At 44.7% G+C, this 17,837-nt stretch overlaps 1 long non-coding RNA gene across 1 annotated transcript in view; it reads left to right on the forward strand.

The window, feature by feature from the left end:
* LOC112989194 (uncharacterized) overlaps nucleotides 1-9,614 on the forward strand; it is a 169,194-nt gene extending 159,580 nt beyond the window's left edge. Inside the window, exons 7-8 of the long non-coding RNA XR_010388063.1 lie at nucleotides 2,275-2,466; nucleotides 5,904-9,614. This is a non-coding gene — a long non-coding RNA (uncharacterized LOC112989194). The remainder of the gene's footprint in view (nucleotides 1-2,274; nucleotides 2,467-5,903) is intronic.
* Nucleotides 9,615-17,837: the final 8,223 nt, after the last annotated feature.

The raw sequence follows: 17,837 nt of genomic DNA on the forward strand, positions 1-17,837 counted from the left end.
TTTTGCAGGAGTTTTGCTGATTGTGCAGCCCAGATAACTTGTGAGTGAGCAAACATGGAAAGCACTGAATATTCAGCCCAGCGTGTGAGACACTCAAAAACCAGAATCAGACTTGTTTTACCGCTTGTCTGAACCAAGCTTTTAACCATGCGTTGTCAGTGCTCTTCAGGAAACGATCTCATCTGAGACGCGTCACCTTGCAATGAAGTGCTATCTTTTAGGGAAGGCCGCTAGGAGCTCTGTGAAATGCCAGGACCCGAGTCCAGACACTGGCAGGACTGTTACTGCTACCTCTGCAGTTCACTGTTCTTTTCTGCTCTCCCCACCTTCTCTTTGGAGTTCGAAAGTCAGTCCATACAAAATGCATATATTTTTTAAACAAGGGCAAACAATGTGATTTTACTTAGTCTTGTGCTCAAAAAACAATCTCTCCAAAAAAGCTTGTGCATGGCAGAAATGGGAAACACTTTCTGTGGATTTCTCTGCTGTTAGGTCCTGTTTATGCAGGAACCCAGTGGTTTTCCTTTTGATGCAACCTGAGAGCTGAATTTAAACTTATAGTTAAACCATTTGGCCCCCTGCTTCCCAGGGTAATATGTATATGTGAGAATGAAGGCCATGCTTTATGTCTCTGAACAAGTGTGTCAGCACAGATGTACAGCTGACTTCAAGATATCAGTTCAACTGGTCAGATTTCCTTATGCAGAAATGGCTTCAATTTGCAACTGTTTCACTTGGCAGGGTTTAATCTTTCTCTTGATTACAACATAAACCTCTGTACAAGAGTCTACACACACTTAAAGCCTTGCTTGTGTTTGATGGAAATCATTGTTTGCTCTTTGAGGAGGTTTGTAGTTCTCTGGAAGTTGAAAGCATGCAAGTCCATCAAGCATACTGAGATACCAGAGATCTTAACCATTGTTGTACTCCTTTCTCATAAGAAGAGATGATAGGTTTTCCTGCCTTCAGCAAGGCACCCCCTCTGATTTAGGAATGGAAGACTACTTCCATTATGATACCAGAGTTGGGTTGTCATTCATAATTGAGTGTTAGAGGAATTAGTCAGTAGAAAGTCAGAAGCCTCCAGGGTAATTCACCAGGAGGTAGTCAGTGCTAACATGCTGAGGATGGTGAGTTCCCACGATAAATTCACCAAAGGACAATCTCAGTTTTCTTCTTCTCTCCTTGTTACATTGGCTTTCTTGTTTGTTCATAGAGGACTGGAATTATCTAAGGAGCTGTAGGCTCTGGGCACCTGAACAGAGAGGCAAAACTCAAGACGTAAACTTGGAGCAGATCATGCCATGGCAGCTGTACATATAAATAAGGAAGCTGCACTTCTGAAAGTGTGAGAAACATCTAGACATTGAGAGAGGGTGCTTGAAATTATGGCCTTACTCTATCTAGGGTGAGTTTGCCACAGATGAGGCACTCCTTGCAGGGGTTATTTAATGTGTGTGCAACTTTTTAAATAAGGATGCATCATCTTGCCATGGTTTAATGAAATGAAGTGTCCTTTGCCTACAAAAATCATTCCTTTACCATTCTCTTGGGTTCCTCAGGAACCTTTGAAAATTCTAGTCAAAATGATAAAAATAAAAGTACAAAAGAGGAATTGACCAAGAAACTCCTTTCAAACCAGTGGTTTCAAATCTGAGAAGTATGGAAGTTAAGCTTTGAGAGGTGAAATCCATACAGCAGATGTTGGCATTTGCTGCTTTGTAGCAGAATTGGCAGAAGGAGCATGTATCTTGCATTTCTGTGACTCAAGTCCCTAGCCTAAGATTTTAGCTTAATCTGTCTATGAGGATGGGCTAGTGGTAATGCCACCCTCTGGACGTGGGGGAGCCAGGGCATGGGCACGCATGCCCATTTTCTGTCCCATCTTCCACGTGGGTTCGCTAAGGCTGATATTGCCATAGCAGGATCTAGCACAACTTGTCCGTCAAAGCCGTGACCCTGTCCTTTGCTCAGCTCTTTTTGTTCAGACGCAATGGCAGCATTTCGGAAGGGAATGTGCAATGTCATTTGCCATATGTGTTACCATCACGGAGGGCTGCAGCGGGAACGATCTGTCAGTGGTCAGGGTAATTCCCCTTGCTCCTGCCGGCTGCGCTCAGATGTACTGAGGGAAGAAAAGACGACATGTTGGCTGCTAATTATGGTCTAAAAATGATGGCTGTGCAAAGTCCGTCCTTGTTTTGACTCCAAGGAGCTGCTGCACACAACGCCTTCACAGATTTTCCTTAACAGTCTCCTTTTCACTTTTTCCAGGGACTTGCACTGTACTTCGTTTCAGACGGATCCAGTGAATTAACATATTGTTGCTGCTGCTTGGGTAATTGCTTGCCCAGGTTCTACTCTGCTCGTGCACAGTCTTCCCTGCTTCCCAGACAGAAAGCATCCTTCATGTCCATCAAACAAGGCTGCAAAGTGTTGCCCTGAGACCTTGCTCAAAGGAAGGAGGTATGGGAGGGTGGAAGGAGGAAGGGGACGCTGTTTCTAAAGGTATATGTAGCTTAAAGACCTCACCTATCAAAGAGGAGGAGGTAGGATTTTTAATCTTTTTTTTTTTTTGCATCTTTTTTCTATCCTTTTTTTTTAACTTGAGCTGTGACTTCTTTTGCTGATTTGTAGAGTCTTTAATATGGATGCAGCTGCAGAAATTTAGGCCAGCACAAGTCATTACAGTGGCTCAAAACCTAGAAAACTGCTTGAAATTAGCCAGCCTGTGTTATAAGGGAGTTTGAGCAGAAGCTGAAACTTTGTGATCTGATACTCTCTTCTGTACTAAAAATAAAAATCTATGAATAGATAGGCATAAAAATGGTCAGTGGTCTCACTTCCAAGTATAAAAAAACCCCACATGTGGATATACCCTTAGAATCCTCTACAGCCCTGTGAGAAGAGACCACATTTCAAAACATGTCAGCAAGTATATTTTCAAAGTTGGACCAGTTTCTTAGTGTCCATGCAGTTTTGCATTTTTAAAAGATGTTATTTGGTCATGACTGACTTCTGGTGGGGAGCTGGCATCCCCTTAGGCTTTGGGCTCAAAAAAGAAATGTGGTTATGTGCAATGTCAGGAGGTAGTTTTACATCTTAGCACACCTTGGCTATCAAACAGAGGCATGAAGAGGGCAGAGTGTGTCAAGACACTGGGAGAAAGGGGAGGAGGTTCAGTGGCTCTGCCCCTGCCCTGTTGGGTGACCTCGGGCAAGAAGATGGACATCCCCTTTTACATCTCCTCCTCTCCTGCTCACTTAACGCATGTGACAGTTGCCTCACTGTTTTTATGGATTCTTCTAAGAAGCAAGAACTTAGTAGCTATGTCTATAATGTCTCTTTTCATCTTCTTGGTTGTGACATTTCCTGTCTCTTAGCCACATAAATTATTTTGACTGGAAGCAAAATGTTGCTCAAATGCCCTTTACAACACGACGGCTGGAGAATGGGGTAAAGCCATGCTGGCAGAGCATTGCAACTTGTATTTTTTTGGGAAAGTTTTTTGAAGCACCTAGATCCTGTGCAATACAGGCTGCAGCCTTGGGCAATACAGAGAGCCTTTTTATAGTCTGTGCTATACACTGGTCTTAGGAAATCCTGTTTGTTCTGTAAATACGTGTGTGTATGGGGGAGGGAGGAGGTGCAACTGCCCTCCAACACTGCTCTTATGCGTGCTGCGGATGGAGCTTGGACAGAATTTCCTAGGCCACTGATTCCCAAATTGCTCATTCCAAACCAAGATGGACAGTTTGTGTGTGTGTCACTATGGGACTGGAGGCATAAGTGGGGTTTGTCATGTCCTAAGGGAAAGATAAGTTTTTTGGCCTTCAAGAGGTGGACTGGATCTGTCCTCAAGAGCTTATGGCTTATGTCTAGGGAGAAGGTGAGGAAAGGGCAAACAAGAAGCAGTTGTCATGACCTTTGATTCACTATGTGTAGTGTGACTGGGCTGTCTTCTTGATGGGCCTGATCATAGATTTGTGATGTGCTTTTTTTCTTTCTCACTGTTTCACTTGGATAATATCACAGTACTGAAACACTGAATGATTCCCATCCTTTCTTCAACAGCCTCTGGACTGGTGGCAGTTAGACGGTGGATTATAGGACTGTGGGATGATTCAGGTTGGAAGGGACCTCAGGAGGTCTCTAGAACCTTCTACTTTTAGCAGGATCAGCTATGAGATCAGACCAAGTTGCTCAGGGCCTTATTCAGTTGTGTCTTGAAGACCTCCAAGGATGGAGAGTACACAACCTCATGGGGAAAAAAATGGGGAAGGAATTCCTCATGGGGAAAAAAATTCTCCTTCTAGCCAGTCTGAACCTCTCTTGTTTTGATTTTTGCCCACTGTCTCTCATTCTTCTGCCATGCACCACTGTGAAGAGCCTGTCTCTGTTTTCTCAGTAACATCCTAGTAGGTTCTTGGGGGCTGATGTTAGGCCCCCGAAGCCATCTCTTCTCCAGCCTGAACAAGGCAAGTTCCCTCAGCCTCTCCTTATTGGGCAAGTGCTCCATCTTGGTGCACTCCACCAGCTGGGTGGTCTCTGCTGGGCTTGCCCCTCTTTGTCAATGTTTTTCTTGTATTTGGTGGGGGCAGGAGGCAGAACTAGAAGCAGTATCTAGATTTGGTCTAATAAGTGCTGAGTTGAGGGAATAATCACTTCCCTTTATCTACAGCCCAGGGTGCTGCTGGCCTTCTTTGCTGCCAGGACACACTGCGAGCTGACATCCCGCTGGCTATCCTTTTCCACACAGTTGCTCCCCAGCCAGTCAGTCTCAGCCTGTATCGTAGCAAGGGCTCTTCCTTGCCCGGGGCAGGACTTTCCATTTGTCCGTGATGAATTTCCTAGAGTTCCTGTTGGCCCATTCCTCCAGCCTCCCCTCAAGCGATGAGGCGTTAGCTGAGCTGCTGGTTACCGGTCTGGTCTGTGCTTAGATGCTCTCGTAACAAGACCTGTGACTGCAGCTGGTAAGCCTTAATATTTCTCAGTGCCCTGGAGAGAAGCTATGAGGGTGAGCATTGAGTAGCCCTAGTTTGACAAAGGCCTCTTCTTGCTTCTAATGAAGTGGACTCCCAAAGGCAGAAGGATTCAGCCTTGATAGATAAAGAGATGAACCGAGTTCTGCAGAAAAATGCAAAGAGGTGAAGGGTATAATTATCACAGTCGCAGTTACTCATCTGTAAAGCAAGTATTTATTTGCCACTGTGCTTTCAGTGGGGCTGCGACTGTTAATGGCCATGAAGTGCTGAGATGCTGTAATAAGAATGCAAAGTATAATTTAACGCAACTGTCTTGCTATGCCTGCTACGCGAGAGGAAGCCCAATTCCAAGTAGCCATGTATACCACATTGAAACAAATACACTGCGGTTTTATTTTGTGCTGCCAAGTTAGCGTGCGTGAGCTTGAAAGGACACTGGCAACCTATATTCTGTAAGATCCAAGAGCCTTGAGAAAAGATCCATATTTTTAATACTGTACTAATTTCAAAAAATGCTGTTTTTTCAGTAGAGTGTGGTAGAGAAAAAGACAGAAAGGGGAAAAGAAAGACAGAAAGACCTGTGCAATTGTTTTAAAGGTTTTCTGCTTTTCCAATGAAGTTCTTTTCAGGAAATGAGACTAATACGGGATAAGAATGCAACCGCATATCACAAGCCACTGTCAAGTTCATGAAGTGACCGCACCGAAAAAAGGAGTGAAAAATGTGTTCTTGCTAATGTCTTTCTAGTCCATAGGAATCTTAGCTGTGGCTTACAATTGTAGTAGGGCAAAGATTTGCATTTTAAGTTGGCGGTTTTCCTTTTTACTCTTCTGCTTCCTACCAGCTAGTTTGGTGCTTTGTTAATTGTGAATCTGGAATGCAAATAAACTCACCTGCTTGTTTTTCTTTCATTTTCAGGTTTTCTAACTATGGAAGCTCTGCTGGGGAGTTGCATCATGTGCTGCTGCCCCTAGAACGGTGCACATATATTTGGGAGTGATGAAGAACTGCAGTGTACTGCTGCATATTGCTTTAGTGATGAGAGAGGCTCTCTGACATGTTGTACAGCACCAAAACCCATGCCAGGGTTGACAGCAAAAATCCTTATCATCTTTGTATTTTTTTCCAAGACAGCTGATATCTGCTGTGGATTCTTTGTATGCAAATCAAGGTGGTACAACTACAACAAAAAAAAGCCCTGAAAGCAGTCACCAAGATAAACTTGGACCAGTGGGGACATTCCTGGTTATCGTTTTTAAACTTTCTGGGTTTTTTTAGTTCTGCACAAGATACTTCTTTCCCCTCTCTTTCTGCAGCTATTAATGTTTGTCCTGGCAGACCTCTTATTTATGAATTACAGTGTTTCTTGCATTTTATATGGCTCCATATCAATATATCTGAATAAATGGCAGAAAGTGCTGAAAATTGTCATTAACAGTCCCTGTGTTTCAGCTTTGCTCTACATCGCTCTGGTGCTTCCTGATGTTAAGGCTAGACTTGAACCTCATATTGCAAATTGCCATATGCCTGTAGTGATGATCTGTCCAGGAAGGTGTGCCCAGGACTCTTCAGAAAGCTCGGGAAAGGAAAGAAGAGAGGTGGAAAACAAAAAGGAGCCAGCTCTGAAAATGCTTTGACTGAAGGAATCTAGTTGAAGCAATATATTTTGAGTCCCTTCTGTCTTAGATTGCTGCAGTTTGAGGAGCAAAGCCTGGTTTCACTGGAAAACTTGGCAAGGGTTTTGGTAGTGACTTAAAATAGGAGCAGGATTTGACCCTCCTGAAGCAGCTGAGGAGATATCACACTCAACACAGCACTAATGTGGTGACATGAGCTTGGTCACCTCCTTGCCCTGGTGCAGCAAACTCACATCTGCCCCGCTTATGCCGTATAAGTATCACCATAGCCGCATGGGACTGAGTCGAGCGCTGTGTGCATAGGGCTCCTGTTCCTGCTGCCCACAGCGGCAGCATGCTGATGCTAGAGCCACAGTGGGAAGTTGTGGGGAGCAAAAAAAGACTTCTGTAAGCAATTGAGAAAACAGGACATCTCAGAGCAAAAGAGAACTGCAGAACTTCGTGGCCCAGAGCCTATTCCAGTCTGCGTCCAGAGATACTCACCGCGGTCCGCGTCTCGTTGAATCACACTGTGGTTGCTCTGGCATGTGTGTGGGTAATGGTGATAATCGTTACATGTGGTGCTGGGTTTTGTTTTTTGTGGGTTTTTTTTTTAATGTAAAATTAACAGTCAGACTCTGTTGGTAGACAGCAAGCCTGTTACGGCTTTTATCTGCCTCAACCGTGGGGACAAAGGAGGGAAATTGGCTTGACGAGTTTGGTGGCCATGCATCTAACGGTCTGGGAGCTGAAAGCAGAGAACGCAACAGTCAGATACATGAACCCATCTGGGATTCAACTGATAAGTTGTGTTTAAAAGCGAAAGACAATCCTAAAAGAGCTCTGTCAAGTGGCTGAAGCCTCGAATGCTGAGTCTTTTTTAAAAGGGGATTTCATAAGGACTAATATGAACAGAAATGGCTCTTTTGTGGTTTTACACATTCCAGGCATGCCAGAACTGTTCCTGTCAAGGATGGGCAGTCTCTGGGGTTTGGGGTTCTTTTTTTTTTTTCTTTCTTTTTTTTTTTTTTCAAAATATTCACCACAAACTAGCAGCTTAAATAGTGAAAAATAAATGAGGGCTGCAAAATCATTACAGTATCAGTAATGGAAATTGTAAGGCTAATACCTAAACTGGCTGTGGCGTTCCACCCAATCGTCTACGCTGCTGTGTTGCTGGGATCACTAATATTGCCCACTATGACTGCTTCATGGTTGATGACTTAAAAGCAGAGCTTTAACTGTCGGTTACCCAGAACCTCAAAAGATTGGGTGCCTTTTTTCCATGTATAGAAGTAATACCTTTTCGGCTGAACCATTGTTTAATATGAATCCCCTTAGTGTCAGTGCAGCTCTATGGTCATACAATATCTTTAATTGTGAGAGCAGCATTAATTTCCACAGATCCATGGGTACAAAAAGGGGATATAGGCATTCTTGCTTAGATGCACGTATTTTGGTCTCAAGCAGGCTGTATCAGGTTAGTTTGCACCTGTCCACTTGACCTACATGAGATTTGAATTGATTTAAAAGAGTTTCCACACACAAAATGGCTGTCTTAAATAGTGCCTTAAAACAGTCTGAAGTCTCATATGCAGTAAAACAGGAGATATTTTGTGTAGACCTGACATGTTAGATAGGTGTTTAATTCATAAGCCTGTGTAACTTATTCTTTTAGGTCTATATGCTGCTCCTCTCCCCACGCTCATGAGTGCCCTGTGGGTAGCAGAAGCTCACGGATAGTCAGAAAAGTGCTGCCAGGGGCATTACTGCAGCTCAGCTGCCGTTGCCTAGCTAGCTTGGGTGTCACGGAGAGTACGGCTATAAGAGCGTGGAATTAACTGTGGAGGTCAAAACTCCCTGGGGGACCCTACGTAAAGACTCAGCACCTTTCATCTGCATTGGACTTCCTGGTGCCATGACCATGCTGACTGCAGCGAGCTCGGAGCAGGTCCACCAGTGGTAGCGGTGTATTTAACTGCTCTGCAGGTGACCCTAATTCCTCAGCGACAGAGCAGAAAACTGAGCCAGGGTCTTCCTGAAGGAGGCTGAGCCATTAGGCCATAGATAACTGCCCTGAGAGTTTGCTTTTCAGCCTGGATTCTGCCATAGCAGCGAGTGCAGGCAAAGTGTGTGATACAGAGGGCAAGAAAGTGTCTCTTTGAAAGTGGCAATAAAGAGACACTGTTGGAATGAACCCTCTGGCTTGGTTTTATTAAACATGAATATGGTTATTTAGTGAGGGACGCATGCTTGGAGGAACAGGAGCGAAATTAGGACATGGTGCCTGAACTCCATTCCCACCCTCGAACGCACGCTGATGTTACGGAGACAGGAGAAATCTCAAGGCTGTTACCTGGGCTCTTGTAGGTCTGTGGGTGGAAGAACTTTAATCTCCAGGGTTGTCATCAAATACTTAACTGCCTTGCAAGATATAAGGAAGGAAGAACATGTATTAATTTGGCGCACAACATACTTTTTTTTTTTACCTGAGAGGAGCTTGGTCTTGCAGCCTTCTGTGGCTGTCATTTTAGGCTTATTTCCCTAAGAAAAAAAAAAAAAAAAAAAAAGAGGAAGAAGGAAGGAAGGAAAGAGAAAGGAAGAAAGAAAGAAGAAAGAAAGAAAAGGAAAGAAAAAAGGAAGGAAGAAAGAAAAAGAAAGAAAAGGAGAGAAAGAAAGAAAAGGAGAGAAAGAAAGAAAGAAAGAGAGAAAAGGAGAGAAAGAAAGTCAGTCAGTCTCCTTTACCCCATTGGTGCTTCCAGCCACAGAAATCTGGAAACAAAAAATCGGAAAGTATAGTTAGCAGAGAGCTGTTTTTCTACTGGGCCTATCTTATGATGAATGATTTTTGAAGTGGATTTCACTTTGGCCTTTCAAGGTCTCTGCTGTGGAAATATTTATCAGTGTGAAACTGTATCAAGCTTTACAAGTGGTAGGAAAAATTACCTTTATAACCAAATAAATGTTTTTCTTTACAAGTCATACAAACAGCTGTATGTTTGGAAAATTTTTCTTTCTAACCAAAATAACTTTTCCACAGTGTTATCTAGTGTGGTAAAACAAGTGGACCTTGAATTGCGTTTTAATGTAGACTTCATTTATATGACCACAGCAAAAGATTGCTTTGAGATACTGTAGTTATCTTTCTCCTGACATGTGCTAGCTGGATGTTGTGTGCTTGAAAATCTCCATTTTCTCCCTTTTGGTAATTTTCTGAAAGGGCAAAAACACATAAAAATTTTTGTGTCCTCAGGAAGGATACTTCAAGTTACACAGTAGTGAAGAGATATTGACAACCTGTAGAATAGCCAGTTTAGGCAGCGCAGGAAGTGGTTAGCACCTCATTTGAAGTCCTCACATCAAAGCTGGCCAGTAGGCTAGTTCTGTTTGAACCACAAATTATTGGGCTCCAGGCAGAAATCGCTGGGTGAAGTTTGTGGTCTTTATTAGGCAGGAGGTCAGACAAAATCATTTTAATGGTTCCTCTCAGTTTTTAGAATTTATGAATCATATTCATTTTCTGAGCATAGTCAGGTTTTTTTGGAGTTTCCATGAAAAGATTGCTTTGGTAGGGTGCAGACAACAAAATCCGTCTGTTTTCTCATCCTTTCATGATACTGTATTGCTTTTGAATTGTCCTATGAGAAGGATAAAATTGAGCTTGTTATTCAAATTTCAGTATGGGTGGCAAAAGTAACTCTACCTTGATTATTATGGGCCTCCTGTAACCACAGGAATGGATGGTGCCTAATGCCAGCCCTGATGCAACCAGCATCTGAGGAGCAGTTCATTGCCGCAGTATAACCAGCAACCATCTCCCGGCTTTTCCCCATGGGAATCACACACCATGTGATCCTGTAATGAGGCAAAGATGGGAGGCAAGCACAGAAGGCAGCGTATGTGCTCTTGTTAATGGCCACATGCTCCATCCACAAGCTGCCAAACCCGGAGCTGCAGGAAACCAGACAGGAACCTAAGAGACACCTTAGTTACTTGGCTGTTTAAGTCTCCCTGAATTCCAGCCCTACACGTTGCCTTGTTGCAATAGGGAAATTGAGGAAAGCCCAGAGCAATGCAATAATTGGAGAAAAGAAGAGACAACTGATGTGGCAGAAACACAACTAAAAGAAAAATAATTGTTGCTTTCTTTCCTAGTATGCAACTGGAATGAAGATGCAGGCACAAGCAAAGCAGTAAATAAATCCAAGCACTTGCTATCCACAGCCTTTTTCTCCCTGCAAATGTGGCTGGTAAATTGATGCCACCCAGCCCTCAGGAAGGTTATCAGTGTGGGGGGATGCCCAGCTGAATGTCCAGGGATGGTCTGTCTTTGAGGCAGCTTAGACCTGCTTTTTGTTAGAGGAAAGACCTCTAACACTCTTCCTGTCCTACGGCAGGACTTCTCTCCAGACCTTGATAGGGACTTTAGTGTGAGTTTTCGGACTTGTCTAGAACAATTGGCTAAAGTCCACTTGGTAGAGAGGGAATAAGTGGTGACTAAGTTAGATGCATCCAAGGTTGCTTTTGTCACTTAGTCAAAATAACACAGGACAGCTTGTATCCACTGAGCATAAACTCTCCAGCTTGCCAAATCAAGTGACCACAACTGGCTGGTTATTGGAAATGATACATGTTGACTCCCAGTCTGCATCTAGGAGCTGTTCAGGAAGGTGCTAGTTGTTGTGAGCCAAGAATATGCAAAGGTCCAGTGTAATAGGAGAGATGATTTGAGTACCACCAGTGCCTGGTTATATTTCCTAGCCTTGTTTATTAGTACAGATATATTCAGCCCTTGTAGAAGAGTATCTGGTTAAAGAGCCAATCCAAAAAAAATGCATTTACTGCAGTTAAAATATATTGCTGTGCAGGTAGGAACCAAGAATTCAGGTTCTGTCTAAAGCCTGAGTGAGACTATCTTGGAAACACAGTGTCGGAGAAGGAATTTAAGGGGTCATCATGTATAATTGTCTGAACATGAGCTCTCAGTGGAACCATGTGACAAAAAGGAGCTCTGCAATTCTGGAGAGGAAGCAAGGAAGTGATTTTGTCCTTTTGCGGCTGCAGTTACTGGTGTCTGTGCTTGAAGAAGGTTGGGGAAATGCCAAGAAGAATTCAAAGGAGAGTCACAAAATGACTTGGGATTGCAAAACAACTCTGTGATGTGAGGTTTAAGTTCAGTTTATCTGGCTAATTGGAAAGATGGCTGGAAGGGGGTGACTTGATTCCCACATCTAATGGAAGAAAGATTAGATCACAAGATTTAGGGGGAAGAGGGAACCCTTGGAAGTTTTATGCCTTTTTCCACACTTTGGAGGAAATCACACCGTTTTTCTAGGGTCATCTGGCGATGTTGCAGCTTTAGTCCAATTTAAACTATTGGGTTTAATATGTAGAGGTTTGGGGTGAAAGGGAGAGGTCTGCAGGACAGTGAAGGCAGGCTGGATCTTTGGGTCTTTTTGCCTGTACATTCAGAGCTCCCATAATCCCCAGCACTTTGTTCCACTGATCCCTGCACTCTCCCTGAGGCAGGTGCACTCTCTGTCAACTCGCCAATGTACTTTAAACCATCCAGTCAGAAGGCTTTAGAGCCACTTCATCTTAAGGAAAACATCTAATATAGGTGAATTATCCTCTGATGATGGCTGCTTCCCTCCAGTGACTATTAAGGGAGGTCAGACAGTTGGTTCAGGTGTAAACGTCTACATTTCAGATGTCCAAAGTGGAATGAGATGAATCCCGCTCTTACTGCTTTAGCTGCCTGCATTAGTCAGAAGGAACTACTAGAAGCAAGCACCTAGTGAAGATCTCTCACCATCCACGCTGAAAATAATACAGAAACTTTAATCAGCTCTCACAAGCTGAGCGGTCCCTGGAAATCCTGTACCCAAACCTAGCCCATTTCCTGGCCTCTTAGCAGTGTGACGCCAGGAGCCAACTACCTTCTGGAGAAATTAAAGGACAGTGATCCAGAAAGAGAAAAGGAAGTGCAGCTCTGGGTAAGGTAATGAGTGCTAAGATCTTGTTAAGACCAAGTTGGGATATTTTGATCAGTACTAAATGCAAATTATTGTGCAACATTTCTTTTTTGTCTGCAAAGAGATATTCAGAAAGAAGCTACGTCTTTGGAGAGATTTGTTTTCAGCTCGATCAAATGCATTAAGCAGAGAAAAACACAGCCCTGCTTTGAGCTGTGCCTCTCGAAGGCCTGTTTCAATTGATAGATTTGACTGAGTTACTATGATGAGTGCTGATTCCTGGTTCCCTCCCTGCACCCATCCCTGCCACATCTCAGTCACTTCAGCCATGAAGTGGGGAAGCCATTGTATTTATCCTCGTGGCTGAGCTTCAGTGCTGTTACTGGCCTGGCATCAAGGTGCTGCTCCCAGTTGAGGCTGTAGCCTAGCTTTCTGGTGATGGGAACTATCTTCCCATCACGGGAGCTGAACGGGTGCAAGTAACACTACGAATATTTTGACAAATGTGCCTGTTTGTAGGCAGGACTAACTGCAGTGGAGGCCCCTAAGGAACGCTGGCACCCATCCCTAAGCCCCGTAAAGGAAGTGAAGGACCTGCTTGGCACCAGCTTCCAACTGGGGCATCAAAATCAACAAAGCATCACCAATGTAAGAATCAAGTCCAAAGTCTCTGGGCTTCTCTTTGAGAAAATGGTGTCAATGGGTTATGTACAACAGGCCCTCCTCAATATCCCCTTCACAAAAGACTTTCTTGAGACCTCGAGAAGATATTTCCACATCCTCCATGGAAAGGGTGCTGAATTACAAAATGAGCACAAAGCTTTCGCCCTAGAGAGCAGCACAGGTGCCAGGCAGGCAGTGTGGAGGCCTTGCCTCCCTCCCCAGGAGGTCGATGCTCCCACACCTGCTCACAAAACTCCAGCAAGACGAGAACAAAACACAGCAATCCCTCCTCCCCCCTCCACACAACGCACCTTGATTTTGTGGGGGTTTTTTCTGACTGAGTGAATAACCAAAGTACAATTCTCTTTCAACTCTTTGTCAGTCATTCACTAATGAATGGCGGAAGGTTTTGTGTTTGTTTTTTAACTGATAGGATAACAATGTGATTATAAACTTCACGAGGTATTTCCAAGCTGCCTTAAGAGTATGAGTCATTACAGCAACACATGAGAATGACGGGTTTTGTGGGGGAATATTTTTTAAATTCCTTAATTTCATTCTCAGTTTTGAGATACAAGTGTATTTCATGGGACTGAGAAAGCTGGTCTTTTCTTCCCCCTTTTTTTTGCTGCAGTTTTTATTGAAATATTTATTCAAATATGAAGATTTACATATCAGCAAACGTCTTCTGATAAACCAGTTGATGGCAAATGGAAGGACAGGATGAGGAGAAGCCAAACATTTCATTTTGATTATGCCTGAATTTTTTTCCTTTTTACTTAAAGCAAATCAAAATGGCAAATGTTCCATTCTGACACGCTTTCAAATCTCATTAGCAAATGAACAGAGAGTGGGAGGTGTGACCATTTAAACTTCAAAAATGCCATGCGTGGAGATAGGAGGGACTAGCAGCAATCCTGCTCTGACAGTATGCCCAGACTTGGGTGTCTTTGTGCACCTTACCATTTCTTTGTGTTATCACTATGAACTTCTGGCAAGTGGAAGGTGATGAGGAAAAAGGGGAGGTCACGCTCCATTCCCCAGCCACCTTGGCTCCTTCTCAGGTGACACCAGGGTGTATCTCGCAGTCATCGCTGTGCATCAGGCACTTTGTTTTTATGTAGGGCACATCCACACAGATAAGGGCAAACGGGTGCTTGCTGTGGTCCATGAGCTCCAGAGCTGTAGCTGGTGCCAAGGCTGAACTAAAACACCTTGTTCAGAGGAAGGATATGTTAACTCAGGCTTGTAACATGGTTATGAAACTCCCAGGGAAGAGCAAGCTCAGGAAGAGCTCGTTGGGCCCGTGGGTGAATGAACCTTTGGTTACTCGTGGTTCATTCAAGATTTTGCTAAGCCAGTCTCCGCAGTAGATGTGCCTTTCCATTTGTGGGGAAGGCACGTCATCAGCTTTGGAGGGGTTTGAAAAAGCTGACCCCACAGTGACTCTCTTCCTGAAGAAGCAGCAGGAGAACCACACTTTATTTACCTAAAAAAATCAATGTAACTCCATTGACCTTGATGGATTTGGGTTGATTTACGCCAGCCAAGAAGCTGACCCTCAATGTGTGTTAGAGGCAGCTGGTAGCTGATTGCCTGATACATCCTGTTATAAGACCTTGTTTTCAATTGCTTAGAGCTTGGGAAACCTTAACTGTTCCAAGGACAGTTGTCCATACAAGAGAACGGGGACTTTCTTGAGCAGTGACTCTGCATCCAGGTTGTAGCTGCTTTTATTTATCTACTATGTAGTTATTTAATGAGCACTCACAATATGCTTAGCACTACACAGGGTCTTTTTTCTAAAAACAAAGATTAAACACCCCTGCTCTGAGGAGCTCTGTCAGGCTGTTCATACAGGCTGTTTGGTTCATGTTTGTGAGATCCTGTGAAGGAGGGTTTAGCAGCCTTTTTCATCCTTGTCAAAACAGTTCACTTTCTGATCACTCTGGCATGCCTCGTTTCCATCTAACAGCAGAAGAAGCAGCACTTCTGCTTCCTTATACAAGCCCTTGGTTTATTTTTGCCACTTGTTAGGTGCATGGAAGCGTTAGCAGCTCCTGGGACCTTCCTCACAGATATCCATAGCCAAGGCCCAGCAAAGCTGTAGTACCAGCTTGTCTCCTACAAAGAAGGAATATTTTGAAATGGTTGAGATGTAGGAATATTCCAGCCTCTGACTGTCTCCGCTTCTCTCGCTGTGATATCTAGACACCGCATAGTTCATATTTTGATGGTAGGAAACAGGCCAGATGACCAGCTATCTAAAAGATCTTGGGCACCAAACCACCTAGGACATAGTACCTGTGCGCCTGGACCAACACTGCTGGAAATGCCCAGGCCTGGAGTGAGCATGGCAGAGAGCACCTTTGGACCAGCTCCCTCCCGTCCATTTGGGAACCCCACACCTGGAGGAACTGAGACAGCACTGTAAGCTAATGCCACCTCAGTTGGGTCTTCAACCAAGATGGTGCTCTCCATTCACAACCACAGGGAGACGGGCTCTGCTTCTCTTTCATGAAGCAGCCTTGAGTTTGCAAACATGAAACCAAAGCCTAAAATCTTACAGCTCCAAAGCCTCATCTCCCCGCTCCTAAAACATACCCAACCAGCAGGTGTCAAGCAGAGGTACAAAATCCCAGTCCTCAGACGTTTTCAAAGAGGGAAGAAGAATGACCCAGGGACGGGCCCTGGCAATGCTTCCTGGAGCAGGTTAAAGTATTATTGCTTCCAGCTGTCCCTCCTGCCCCTCTGCTGCTGGTTGCTACTCCCAGAGCAAAGGCAGCAGAAGGGAGCAGGCGCTTGTGTTCAGTCCCTTCGTCCCAGTCTGGTTTATTAGCCTGTGCAGCAGATTGGGACTGGGAATCAAAGAAAAGCGCAGTTTGGGGTCTGTGCAGGGCTGCAGAAACCTGGGGCAGAAGGATGGGCACAAGGAGTGATGATGGCCTGAGCCACTGCAGGTGCTGGATCAGCGGTGGGTAAATCAGAGCCCTTCACTGCCTGCACCAGCAGCAGGCTCTCGCGGAGCTGTGTGATCCAAACCGCAGAGAGCTGGGGGAGATTTGCTCCTGCCTTTTGGCACTACCTCTTGCCTAGGTTGGCACCTGTTGTTGGATGCGTTGCCTCTTGCCAATCCTATTCATGGATGCCTAATCCTCTGCAGCCAGCCAGCTCGGTGTCATGGACTTCCTTCCAGGAGCCAGATATGTCAGTGTCATTATATGTGCCGCTTTTGAGTGACTCAGGCAAAGTCAGGCAGCAAGCCTGTGGCAGAGCAGGTGTTGAAACCCGGCTCTCCCAAGCTCCAGGTTGGCAGCCTCACCACCAGGAAATCCTGTTTAACGGAAAGTGAATCCGCTGCCATGAAAGGGTTTGAATTAGTATAAGGGAGCTGTTGCTGCGCAGCCATCCAGCCCTGTCTTGCCTTCCCCTCAGCTCCTCCCAGCCCCGTTCTCCCAGAAGACCCCTTCTCTCAAGCGGAAAGGTATTGAAGTATCGTTCAATGCCTGGGAGACACCAGAAATGGAGCCAGATTGCCTCTGACACCATGCACCAGAGCAAGGAAGGTACAAGCTGAAAACAGGATAATTTGGAAAAGGTTTAGGGCAGGTCGTGCAAGCTTGTAAACTGCTGCTGCCCGGCTCCGTCGCCACGGCTTATCTGTGAGAGCCCGTCAGGTGTAGCACCAGGGTTTGTGCCACCCCTCACTTCTCTTTCCTTCAGAGCGGGAACAAGCTGCCCTGGAACAGGCTGACCCTTGGCATAATTATTTCTTTTTTCCCCCAAGTCAGGGGCACTCGAGTGAAAAGCAAGGAAAGCTCAGGCAACCTTAGCTTTTTGTCAGCTTGCTTTGCTACAGCGACCAGGCTGTTGTTTTGCTTTTGGTATTAAGTGAGAAATCAATGTTACCGTGGGAGCAAACTCCCAAACAGGTGGCTATCACACACACATTAACCTGAACCAGTGCAGGAGGCACAAAGTCTCTCTTCAGACCCATCGAAAAGAGAGGAGATCTCATCGCTCTTTGTTTGTGCTCAGAGCGCGGCTGTCCGGAGGACGGTGCCCAAATAGATAAGGCTCCGGGCACAGATGTCTGGTCTGATTGCTCCTTTCCTTTTGCTACAAACCATATGGCAATATGGGCAACGCAGATAGCTGGCAATCAAAATTCCTAGGCTCCCTCCCTGGCTTCACCATTTGCTCATTTAATTTTCAAAGTGGTTTTCATACATGAGCTAAACTTGCTGCCTTGAACCTCCCCCTCCCCACTCTTGAAACAGGAGTTACCCTCCCTCATTACTGGAGGTGCTTTTGAAAATATTAACCACATCTTGCTTTGCGATTGCAAAATTAGATGCACTTAATGTTTGCAAACTACTTCAGCACCAACAGATAAAAGGCACTACAGACAGGTCGCTAATCAGTTTAATTAAGTAAAGCGCCTCAAGTTTGCCACCACCGCTGGAGAATTGCAGTCTGATCCATCTATAACCTGGAGGAGTAAGATGAATTAGGTACGATAAAGATTGTTTGGTTTCTGGTCTGTCAACCAGTGAATGAAATGACTCCGTGTTTATATGCCAGGTCACAGAGAAAAG

The sequence above is a fragment of the Dromaius novaehollandiae genome, chromosome 2, assembly GCF_036370855.1.
Source record: "Dromaius novaehollandiae isolate bDroNov1 chromosome 2, bDroNov1.hap1, whole genome shotgun sequence".
NCBI lineage: Eukaryota > Metazoa > Chordata > Aves > Casuariiformes > Dromaiidae > Dromaius > Dromaius novaehollandiae.